Source organism: Pseudophryne corroboree, chromosome 3 (genome assembly GCF_028390025.1).
Source record: "Pseudophryne corroboree isolate aPseCor3 chromosome 3, aPseCor3.hap2, whole genome shotgun sequence".
NCBI lineage: Eukaryota > Metazoa > Chordata > Amphibia > Anura > Myobatrachidae > Pseudophryne > Pseudophryne corroboree.
Genome location: NC_086446.1, coordinates 226008546 through 226020936, shown reverse-complemented (window position 1 = coordinate 226020936; position 12391 = coordinate 226008546).

The following is a 12391-nucleotide window of genomic DNA, read 5'->3' as shown; positions in this document are numbered from 1 at the left end:
CAGGTTTTAAAAGTAGACATCCATAATATTCTGGTTTCTGACCATGCCCCAATTACACTTCATCTCACCAGACCTACATCAGCCGGGAACTTTAAGCCTTGGAGATTCCCATCCTATTTGTATAATTCAGAGGAATTTCGTCTCTTCCTTACAAATAGTTGGATGACTTTTACTGACGATAACATTGACTATTGGGAGAAACCGACTATATTCTGGGGTGCATCTAAGGCTACTATGAGAGGATGCATAGCGGAGTATGTTTCCAAACGGAAAAAGAAAGTCGCTGCGCAATATCAAGCTCTTCACGCTTCATTAACGGTTGCTTTGCGTACTTATATAGACTCCCCCTCCCCGGACAACCGGCAGGCGTACACACATGCAAGACAACTATTAGATGATTTCCTGCTGTCCCAGGCACAGCGTGATCTGACTTTTTCAAAATCTAAATATTTTCGATGGGGGCAATAAAACCGGTCGATTATTAGCCACCATGTCCAAATTAAGCGCCCCAAAGAGATTGATTACTGCCATTAAAGATCCAAACTCACCATCAATTGATACGGCAACCTCACGCATCCTTGCACACTTTGAAGCATATTTTTCTAATTTGTATGATGCACGTCCATTTGATCAGACATTACATGATAGGATTTTGTCTGAAGCAAATCTCCCGAAATTATCTAATTCACAAAATGAAATATTTAAACAGGATGTCACACTTGAAGAAATAACAAACGCTATTTCGAATCTGAAGTTACATAAATCGCCAGGCCCAGACGGGTTATCCAATGAATATTACAAAATACTTCAGGGACACATAGCACCTGCTTTGGGGGAATTGTTTAATGAAATTTTACACAATAATACATTCTTTCCCCATTTTAACAACGCACACACGGTCTTGATCCCCAAACCGCAGCGGGACCCCCAGCAAATAGACTCATATAGACCAATCACATTACTGAATACAGACATTAAATTACTGACAAAAATTGTGGCGGACAGACTCCAGCTACTGCTTCCACAGATCCTTACTGACCACCAGCTGGGATTTGTTCGCCACAAACATCTAGTTAAGGGAATTCGGACAATAGCAGCGGTAGTAAAATCTTATGGAGAATCTCGTACTCAAAATATCCTTTTAAACCTGGACACGACCAAAGCGTTTGATACTGTCTTATGGCCGCATTTGTTTAGGGTACTTTACGCACGGCGATTTGACCCAGTTTTTATTAATTTAATAAAATACATCTATACTATTCCCTCCACCTCGTTGCTAATAAATGGATGTAGTAGCAGCCCTATTGTATTGTCAAGGGGTACTAGACAGGGCTGCCCCCTTTCCCCTATTCTATTTAATTTAGCTATAGACCCATTGCTTAGACTTTTACAGAACGGAGATTATTTTCGGGGAATTCAGATTGGTCAAGGGGAAATAAAGCTGACCGCTTTTGCAGACGACATCCTGTTGTTTGTTAGAGACCCCTCTGAATCTCTGGATAAAATATTCTCTCTTTTGGCGGATTTTGGACAGGTGTCCGGCTTCGAAGTCAATACATCCAAATCGGTGGCGCTTCGTCTTGGAATCCCCTCCTCTCGTGTTTCTTTTAAATCCACTATCCCAATAATGTGGGCACACCAACACTTCACTTACCTTGGGGTTAAAATCTCACATAATCCTTTTCTCCTCTACGGTCTCAACTTCTCTACTGTAATTCGCTCTATAGCAACAGAGTTGGACGGCTGGAGGGGTCTATGGTTATCATATTTGGGCAGAGCGAATCTTATTAAAATGATTTCATTCCCAAAATTAATGTTTCTAATACTGGCACTCCCTTATGTGATCTCGAATAAAGATGCAAAGTCGATCAACCGTAGTTTTAGACAATTTATTTGGAAGGGCAAACATCCAAGGATAGGATTAAACAAGCTGCAACAAACAAAAAATAATGGGGGAATAAACTTTCCTGATGTTCAATTATATTCATATGCAGCGCATACCAGATACATTAAAGATTGGTTAAATGGTCGAGACCTCTATGCGAACACATCACTAGAAAGGGAATTTCTGGGAGGAATTAATCTTACTAGTTTTCTTCATGCACATGACTGCGAAATTTCACCGGAAATACGTGATAACCCATTGCTCTGGCATACTAGGAAAACTTGGCATGTATTGAGACATAAGTTTGGGTTAAATACATACAAATCCCTGTTCCTCACTTTTGTTGACAATCCTGAATTTCAGAATGGGCAAGCTTCCCATCCTTTTTCTAGTTGGCAAGCCCAGGGGGTGAGGACGGTGAGGGATTTGGTCTGTGAGTCGGCGAGGAGGCCTTCCACGTTCCGGGACGCTGGGGAACGCCATCCCTGGATGGCGACCAATCCTATTGCATTCTTGCAGGCCCAACACTACATTAGCTTTATTATACGAGCTTTCACACTGTTGGATTGGAATAACCCATTAGATACACTACTACAAAATCAAAGTTTGACAAAAAAAGCTATTTCCTTAACGTATAACTGCATAAGGCAAGTGTTTATACCCGATAAATCTTCTATGAACCTAGCTCCATGGCTTTCCCAGCTTCCAAATATATCAGCAAATGATATACAGGTTGAGTATCCCTTATCCAAAATGCTTGGGACCAGAGGTATTTTGGATATCGGATTTTTCCGTATTTTGGAATAAGTGCATACCATAATGAGATATCATGGTGATGGGACCCAAATCTAAGCACAGAATGCATTTATGTTACATATACACCTTATACACATAGCCTGAAGGTCATTTTAGCCAATATTTTTTATAACTTTGTGCATTAAATAAAGTGTGTCTACATTCACACAATTCATTTATGTTTCATATACAGCATATACACACAGCCTGAAGGTCATTTAATACAATATTTTTAATAATTTTGTGTATTAAACAAAGTTTCTGTACATTGAGCCATCAAAAAACAAAGTTTTCACTATCTCACTCTCACTCAAAATAGTCCGTATTTCGGAATATTCCGTATTTCGGAATATTTGGATATGGGATACTCAACCTGTACTTCATTCTCACACCAGAGCATGTACTCTATTGCCTTACTCTCCATATACAACCATGTTTTTAAACATATTACACAGAGCTTACTTGTCCCCTAACAGGAGATTCTTGATAGGTGATTCACAAAATTCCAACTGCTACAAATGTGGAGCTAATTCAGCAGATTTATTTCACTGTCTTTGGGATTGCCCTGTAATTCGAGGTTTTTGGATTCAGGTCAGAAAATATTCTACTGATGGCTTGATTAACTATATTCCTATGACACCTGAATGGGCTCTGTTTGGGATGCTTCCTCCTAATATTCGCATATCACATGGGGGCAAGCGTCTCTTGTTAGCTATAGGAGCAGCGGCCTGCAAAACCATTCTACAAACCTGGTTGCAACCCACTCGGCCACTGCTGTCATTCTTCAAAGCTAAATTACACTATCTATTCAGGATGCAGTGGGTGGAGGTAGTGCTGGATAGGGAGACCAAAGTTGAGAGGTTTTTTCTAATGTGGGAGTCCTATATAGCTACCCTGTCACTCCCGTTACGGACCCAAATTCACAATAGCTTCAAAGATACAATTTGGTATATGTCACAGGTGGCCGCCAATGACCCTCCAATCCCTCTGTAATATGACATTTTAGTTAATAATTGATCTCGGATGGGGTGTTTTACATAATACATGTTGTGGTCGGGGGGTGGCAGGGGGGGGGTGGCGGGGCGCTGGTGGCACGGCAAACATTGCACATGATTGTATTTGATTTGACTTTTCATTTTCACATTGCGTGGATTTGTGGACACGCGTAGGCTTCACATCATTACTGTGACAATATTTCATTCAATGATATGACAACAACTTATACTTTGTATTACGGTATGCTGATGATCCTACCTCTCGAAAATGTTATTATTGCTTGTCAAGATGTTGTTGAACTGACATGATGATGCTTCAATAAAAATATTTTTTTTTTTTTAAAAAGACCAAAATACTGTAATTAAGTTATAAATAAAAGTTCTGATCCCTTTTCCCCCCTACATACATCTCTGTGTCTTTATTTAAGTTTAAGTTCATGGGGTGGTGTAACCTGGGCTGAAAAGAAAGGGAAGGGCATCCGACAGTTTATAGATCCTTTGCGTGATAACCAAGGACATGAAGCAGATGAACGGGTCACCAAATAGAAGAGAGATCGAAGCTTCAGTGCCCAGAACCGAGATGACACCATCTGGCAAGATGTTCCCTAAATCTGAGATCTCTGTCTAGCACATAAAGTGACCTATAAAACTGTAATAAGGACTCTGATGCTGTGTGTGTGTGTGTGTGTGTGTGTGTGTGTGTGTGTGTGTGTGTGTGTGTGTGTGTGTGTGTGTGTGTGTGTGTGTGTGTGTGTGTGTGTGCACCAGGAGCAGAGCTGGCATAGATGGGGGAGCACTGCCATCCTGCACAAGTCCTGTGCTCTATAAAAGGATTATTTATCAGCCCAGCACAACTGTGCAACAGATGGGAGAGACAGGTTAGGCCTATGTGTATGAGTGTATAACGTCATACAGTGACAGCCCCAGCATCAGACATTATACACACACAAGGGGCTGATACTAAGACAGAAGGAGCTGTGTACTTGAAGGCAGATGGGGAGTGACTGTATACCATACTTGCCGACTTTTGGGCTGCTCTCTCCGGGAGAGAGCAGCCGGTCGGCTCAGCAGGGCAGGCGGGCAGTGTGGTGATGTGCTGAGGGGGGCGGACCAGAGGCGGAACGGGGGCGGGCCAGAGGCGGAACGGGGGCGGGCCAGAGGCGGAACAGAGGCGTGACTGCTGGATGTGTCATGTAAGCTACGCCCCCGCTGTGTAATGGCGCTATTACCGGTATTATACAACAGGGGGCGTGGCTATAATTTTTAATGACACAATTCAACAAGAATCGCGTCATCGCCTGCCCGGACCGCCCACTTTACTCGCTAAGTGGGCGGCGGGAAGGGGGTGACCCCTGAAATTGGGAGACTTGCCTGCTCATCCGGGGGGCCGGGAGGGTCAACCGAATTTCGGGAGCCTCCCGCCCATTCCGGGAGGGTAGGCAAGTATGCTGTATACAGAACATGCACAGATGCACTGCTATGTGTTTCTTCCTATTTCTGTCCTATTATGAGACGTACAGAACCCAGAGCGGTCACTCTGTGAAATTGGGAGTGTCAGGGCGGCAACTGGGTGGGAACCAGGCAGGGAACCAGTCATGTGGGAGTGACATAGCCGTGTAGTCTCACAGTATTCCGGAAATCTCCCTGACAGTATCAGCAGACCACCTCCAATTATGGTACCCAGTATAAATGCCCCAATTGTATTCCTCTCTATCACCAGGGCTGGGCACATGAATATGTAGATCGTAATTCCCTGCCCTGCATAGCTGCTCTCATCAGAAGCTGCACATTTATTTTGTGTAGATGCAAGAAATCATTCTACTACATGAACATTGGCTTTGCATATGGTTGTGTCGGCTGTGAATTAGGCTGAAGGGAAATTAAGCAATGGGAGGTGATCATTATGGTATGTTCATAAAGCAGTGAAAAGTGTGGAGAAGTGAGGCAGTGGATAAGTTGCCCATGGCAACCAAACAGCTGTTCCGTACAATTGTATAACATGAAAATTATAAACGTTACTTCAGTGCTGATTGGTTGCCATGAGCAACTTCTCCACTGGTTCACTTCTCCACTCTTTTCACTGCTTCATGAATTAACCCCAAAGGGAGAAGAAGGATGGTGAATGAATGACAGGGGGAGGAGTCCTGACTCACTCCTGCTTTTCTGTGCAACTAAATATAGAACTTTAACAAGGAATGTGTGGCCAAATAGGATGAGATAAGTGCATGTCATGTATCTACACAATAGAAGAAACATACATGGGTGGGCAGGGGGACCATCGTCTCTGGGTATTCTCATTTCTATGGAAAATTCGGTCTCTTAGAGAATTTGACCAACTGTAAAAAAAATGCTGCGAAACAGAAAGAAAGAATGTGGAGGGGGTCCCACTAGGATGCGGGCAGGGCGCTGAGGTGCAGGGACTGTAGGGGGCGTGAGCACTCAAAAAAAGGGCATAGCCAACCAGGTAGGGGGCGTGGCCCATCACCGACACTACCTGGATGATGTGCCCCATCAGCATCACTAATAGGTGGGTGCCCAGTCATCAGTCACTAATGGGGGCATGCTCAGCACTTACGGAGGTGCTAGACTTCCCCCAAGCTCTCCTCTTAATGTGAATAGATGCTGTGCGCATCTATTCACATTAAAGGGAGAACTTGGGGGAAGCCCAGCTAGTGAAGACAAGGCTCATACATAACATATGCCTCACCTAATGTATATAAGTAGGTAAGGAATAACTGGTTCCATTTCTTCTGCTCAGTCACTGCGTCCTGCTGATTGAACACCATCCTGTGTGTGACCTGGTTCCGGTTGTCACAGTTGCAATGGGCCGTGGTGCCAGTGAGACGGGTGATGAGGAGACCGGCCCCAGAGGCCATCGATGACACAGGAAAGGAGTCATGCACAGTAACCAGTGGTGCACATAACACTATAGTGGGGATTGAGGGGCCCTAGAGGTAGAATAACATTTTTTAAGTGGTAATCACACACACACTTATCACACAGGACTGGCTAGGATTATTCCATTATTATATAATGGATAAAATAGATTGATATTATTATTATGTTTTATAGGACAATTTTTCATAAGAAAATGTTCCAAAACATATTATCCCTGTATAATCAAAACCACAGAAAGAACAGAGTGGGACTGACAGAGATGGATACGTGCTCACACACAGTGCACACCTACGTCTGTACGCAGATCTGGTCATATCTCACACATGCACCTGGTGAGGTGGGACAGGAGAGGGAAGGGGTAAAAGTTTGCCTAGAAGAGCCTAGACGCGGATCTCTAGATAACGGGAGAGCTATCGCAGATGACAGATGATAAATGTGAGAGAGTTGGTCCAAATAAACTGATCAAGAAAGATACAAAGATATCAGGGGAACATCACCTTTATCAGTAATGTCACTTTTCTAATGGTTATATGTTGGTGGTTCTTATATAGCGGGCATTCACTAAGGACATATCCACGTAATGAGGAAGACCTGCAGGTGCCTGAGGACTGGGTCAGACGCACCATGGTGCTGAAGGCCACCAGCAGTAGCTAGTCGCAACTGATTGGCTGAAGGCGGACTCTCATCTGACACGGATAGCGATCTCACGCATGCTGGTATTAGATGACTTTGTGGCACAATCTAACATGACATTTTTACTGTTTCCATTCATACTACACTTACACAGGTTTCTCTTGAAAACATAAATGAAAAGGAATAGTGAAGACACAATTCACCATGAAACAAATGTTAAATTTTTTTTACAGTGCATCTGGAAAGTATTCACAGCGATTCACTTATCCCCCATTTTGTTATGTTACAGCCTTATTCCAAAATGGAATAAATTCATTTTCTCCCTCAAAATTCTACACACAATACCTCATAATGACAATGTGAACATTTTTTTTATATTTTTGCAAATTTATTAAAAATAAAATATAAGAAATCACATGTACCTAAGTATTCATAGCCTTTGCGATGAAGCTCAAAATTGAGCTCAGGTGCATCCTTTTTCCACTGATCATCCGTGAGATGTTCCTACAGCTTAATTGGAGTCCACCTGTGGTAAATTCAGTTGATTGGACATGATTTGGAAAAGCACACACCTGTCTATATAAGGTCCAACACTTGACAGTGCATGTCTGAGCACAAACCAAGCATGAAGTCAAAGGAATCGTCTGTAGATCTACGAGACAGGATTGTCTCAAGGCACAAATTTTGGGAAGGGTACAGAAAAATATCTGCTGCTTTGAAGGTACCAATGAGCACAGTGGCCTCCATCACCTGTAAAGAAGTTCGGAACCACCAGGAGTCTTCCTACAGCTGGCCATCCATCTAAACTGAGCAATCGAGGGAGAAGGGCCCCAGTCAGGCAGGTGACCAAGAACCCAATGGTCACTCTGTCAGAGCTACAGCATTCCTCTGTGTAGAGAGGAGAACCTTCCAGAAGGACAAACATCTCAGCAGCAATCCACCAATCAGGCCTGTAGGCAGAGGCATTTTTAGAGAGAAGGGGACCCGTGTGCAGACTCCATGTGTGGGCCCCCTCCTCTCCTGTAGCCATCACCGCCGCTGTAAGTGCTCTCAGCACTGAGACTCCTGCACAGGACTCCGAAAAAATGGCCGCCGCGCCATTATTTCCGGAGTCATGTGCATGTGCTGTAGACTGTGGCACTGTGCCAGAGTCTCTAGTGCTCAGTCCACTAGTAGCGGCAGTGATGGCTACTGGAGAGGAGGGGACCCACACACAGTCACTGATGGACGCCGGAAAGGTGAGTATAGATACGCCAGTGCCTGTATGGTAGAGTGGCCAGATGGAAGCCTCTCCTTAATAAAAAGCACCTGGCAGCCAGCCTGGAGTTTGCCAAAATGTAACTGAAGGGCTCTTAGATCATGATAAACAAAATTCTCTGGTCTGATGAGATAAAGATTGAACTATTTGGCGTGAATGCCATGCGTCATGTTTGGAGGAAACCAGGCACCGCTCATCACCAGGCCAATACCATTCCTACAGTGAAGCATGGTGGTGGCATCATTCTGTGGGGATGTTTTTCAGCAGCAGGAACTGGGAGACCAATCCGGATAGAGGGAAAGATGAATGCAGCAATGACTAGAGACATTGTGAATGAAACCCTGCTCCAGAGCACTCGACTTCAGACTGGGGCGACGGTTTATCTTTCAGCAGGACAATGACATTAAGCACACAGCCAAGATATCAAAGGAGTGGCTTCAGGACAACTCTATGAATGTCTTTGAGTGGCCCAGCCAGAGCCCAGACTTGAATCCAATTGAACATCTCTGGAGAGAGGTGAAAATGGCTGTGCACCAACACTTCCCATCCAACCTGATGGAGCTTGAGAGGTTCTGCAAAGAGGAATGGGCGAAACTGCCCAAAGATAGGTGTATCAAGCTTGTGGCATCATATTTAAAAAGACTTGTGGCTGTAATTGCTGCCAAAGGTGCATCAACAAAGTATTGAGCAAAGGCTGTGAATACTTACATACATGTGATTTCTTAGTTTGTTTGTTTTTTAATAAAGGAGCAAAAATCTAAAAAAAACTTTTTTCACTTTGTCATTATGGGGTATTGTGTGTACAATTTTGAGGGGAAAAATAAATGTATTCCATTTTGGAATAAGGCTGTAACATAACAAAATGTGTAAAAAGTGAAGCGCTGTGAATACTTTCCAGATGCACTGTACATACAAAAAGGACACTAGCAATAACACTGCGCAGGTGAAGTGAGGTGTACCCTGGCATGAATCTGGCGGATACGCTACAGGTGCCGAGCTGGGCACATACGGAGATGCGCTGAATGGAGTATATTGACATAAGAACGTTGTTTTCTTTATTTTCATTTTTTAGTAAAATGCATCCATCCTGTCAACCCCCTTTTGTCTTAGTAAGTAATTGGAGATATTGCTACTAGAACCAAACACAACAGTGCAGACAACAGAGTGACAGCTAAGTTCTTGTATCAGAAACAGAAATGGTCCAGATACATTTTCTTAGGATGAACTCATCATGAAAACCGTATCCTCAGGTCTTAAAGTCAGACTCTCTGCACTAGGTGGGATCTTACACCAGACATCCATATAGGATATTGGCCCTCATTCCGAGTCGTTCGCTCTGTATTTTTCTTTGCATCGCAGCGTTTTTCTGCTTAGTACGCATGCGCAATGTTCGCACTGCGACTGCGCCAAGTAATTTTGCTATGAAGATAGTATTTTTACTCACGGCTTTTTCTTCGCTCCGGCGATCGTAGTGTGATTGACAGGAAATGGGTGTTACTGGGTGGAAACACGGCGTTTTATGGGCGTGTGGATAAAAACGCTACCGTTTCCGGAAAAAACGCGGGAGTGGCTGGAGAAACGGGGGAGTGTCTGGGCGAACGCTGGGTGTGTTTGTGACGTCAAACCAGGAACGACAAGCACTGAACTGATCGCAGATGCCGAGTAAGGTTGAAGCTACTCAGAAACTGCTAAGTAGTTTGTAATCGCAATATTGCGAATACATCGTTCGCAATTTTAAGAAGCTAAGATTCACTCCCAGTAGGCGGCGGCTTAGCGTGTGTAACTCTGCTAAAATCGCCTTGCAAGCGAACAACTCGGAATGAGGGCCATTGTGCACATCACTATATAGGCTCATTCTGAGATGAGCAGCGGGTCTTCTGTAAGAACATTAAAGAAAGAGAATTTGGTGGCAGAAAGTGAAACAATTGCCAGCAGGTTTGTCCAGGGGCAGAACTCTGGGAGGCAGTGGAGTTGGCTGCCGCCGGGCTCCTGCCCTCAAGGGGGCACATCTCCTCCATTGTCTCCAGCTGACTGACTCTGGCGATCGTTTGCTGTGAGGAGCTTTCGAGTCAGTGACACAGAAGCTGCCTCCCCATATATACAGAGAGCTGGCTGTGGCTGCAGCTAGTGGGAGCTCCAGAGTGCAGCTCCTGCCAGGCCCTTCCAGTTGAGTTGGCCGATTGAAGCTCTCTGTTCCTCCGTTGGGCTGATAGCAGCAGATAGGCACTGGCAGCACTTGCCTCAAGCTGCACTTTGTGGGGGTGTGTGTAGTTGGAGGGGGGAGGGGTGCTGGGGGGTCTTTAATAAATGTTGGCAGCACTGTGTTTTATGTGTGCATATTAAAAGTGAGGTGTGTGTGTGTGTGTGTGTGTGTGTGTGTGTGTGTGTGTGTGTGTAAGAGGCATGTGTTTGTTTTTGTTTGTATGTACTTGTTTTTAAGTGAAAGAGGTGTGTGTGTGTGTGTGTGTGTGTGTGTGTGTGTGTGTGTGTGTGTGTGTGTGTAAAAGTGAGGTGTGTGTATGTTTAAGTGAAAGAGGCATGTGTGTGTTTAAGTGAAGGAGGTGTGTTGTGTGAGTTTAAGTAAAGGAGGCGTGTGTATGTGAGTTTAAGTGAAAGAGGCATGTGTAAGTGAGAGGCGTGTGTTTAAGCGAAGGAGGCATGTGTGTTAAAGCGAAGGAGGCGTGTGTGTGTGTTTAAGCAAAGGAGGCATGTGTAAGAGGCGTGAGTGTAAGTGAGAGGCATGTGTGTGTGTGTTTAAGTGAAAAAGGCGCTTGTGTGTTAAGTAAAATAGGTATTTGTGTGTGTTTAAGTGAAAGAGGCATTTGTGTGTGTGTTTATGTGAAAAAGGCGTTGGTGCATTTTTTATATATATATAGCTATATATATCGGCACACCACTGCGCCAAAGCATCTACATTGTGACACGCTGGCGGGTGAGGGAGTACTGTAGGTGTGCTATAAAGGTATGCTGGTGTCTATTTTATTGTGATGACTGACTTGGAGTGCTGTCCACTTTGCTTGTGTATCTATATTACTATTGGGAAAGGCACCTGAGCACGCTGCTACTGTTCACCATGAGTGCCGGATAGCTACATATGAAGAGGGTGTGTGTATGGGAATGTGTGTAAATGTAGGGGGGGCACCAACATTTATCATGCCTCCGGGCAACTGGGGCGAACTTACGCCACTGGGTTTGTCGCTTATGACAAGAAAAGAAAGAGAAAAGAGAGAGCGCAAGCAAACTCTAATGAATTTAACAAATTTAATCATAAAATAAACACAATCACAACATATTAAAATACGTATACATAAAACTAATGATGCATACCATATACAAATGAATTGATATTAATATAGGATCCGCACTATAGTTCAAAAGAATTCCCACAAAACCAGTGCACTGGAGGATATCAAATTGACTGATATAATGATCCTTAATTTAGAACCAATGTGTCCTTCAGTTCATGCAAGAGACCAACAGCTGATAGTTCAATCACGGAAAATCTCAAATGTTAATCATATATCAGTCCCGTGGTTTATCAGTATTTTTCCTTTTATCAGGTTTAAATCAATAAATATGTAACAAATGCACTGCTACTTTTGAAAATTAAGCCTCCACTGTTACACTATATGTCTGAAACCACCGCAGGCGGCCCCGTCTGCCTCTCCTGTGGTGGTTTCAGACATATAGTGTAACAGTGGAGGCTTAATTTTCAAAAGTAGCAGTGCATTTGTTACATATTTATTGATTTAAACCTGATAAAAGGAAAAATACTGATAAACCACGGGACTGATATATGATTAACATTTGAGATTCTCCGTGATTGAACTATCAGCTGTTGGTCTCTTGCATGAACTGAAGGACACATTGGTTCTAAATTAAGGATCATTATATCAGTCAATTTGATATCCTCCAGTGCACTAGTTT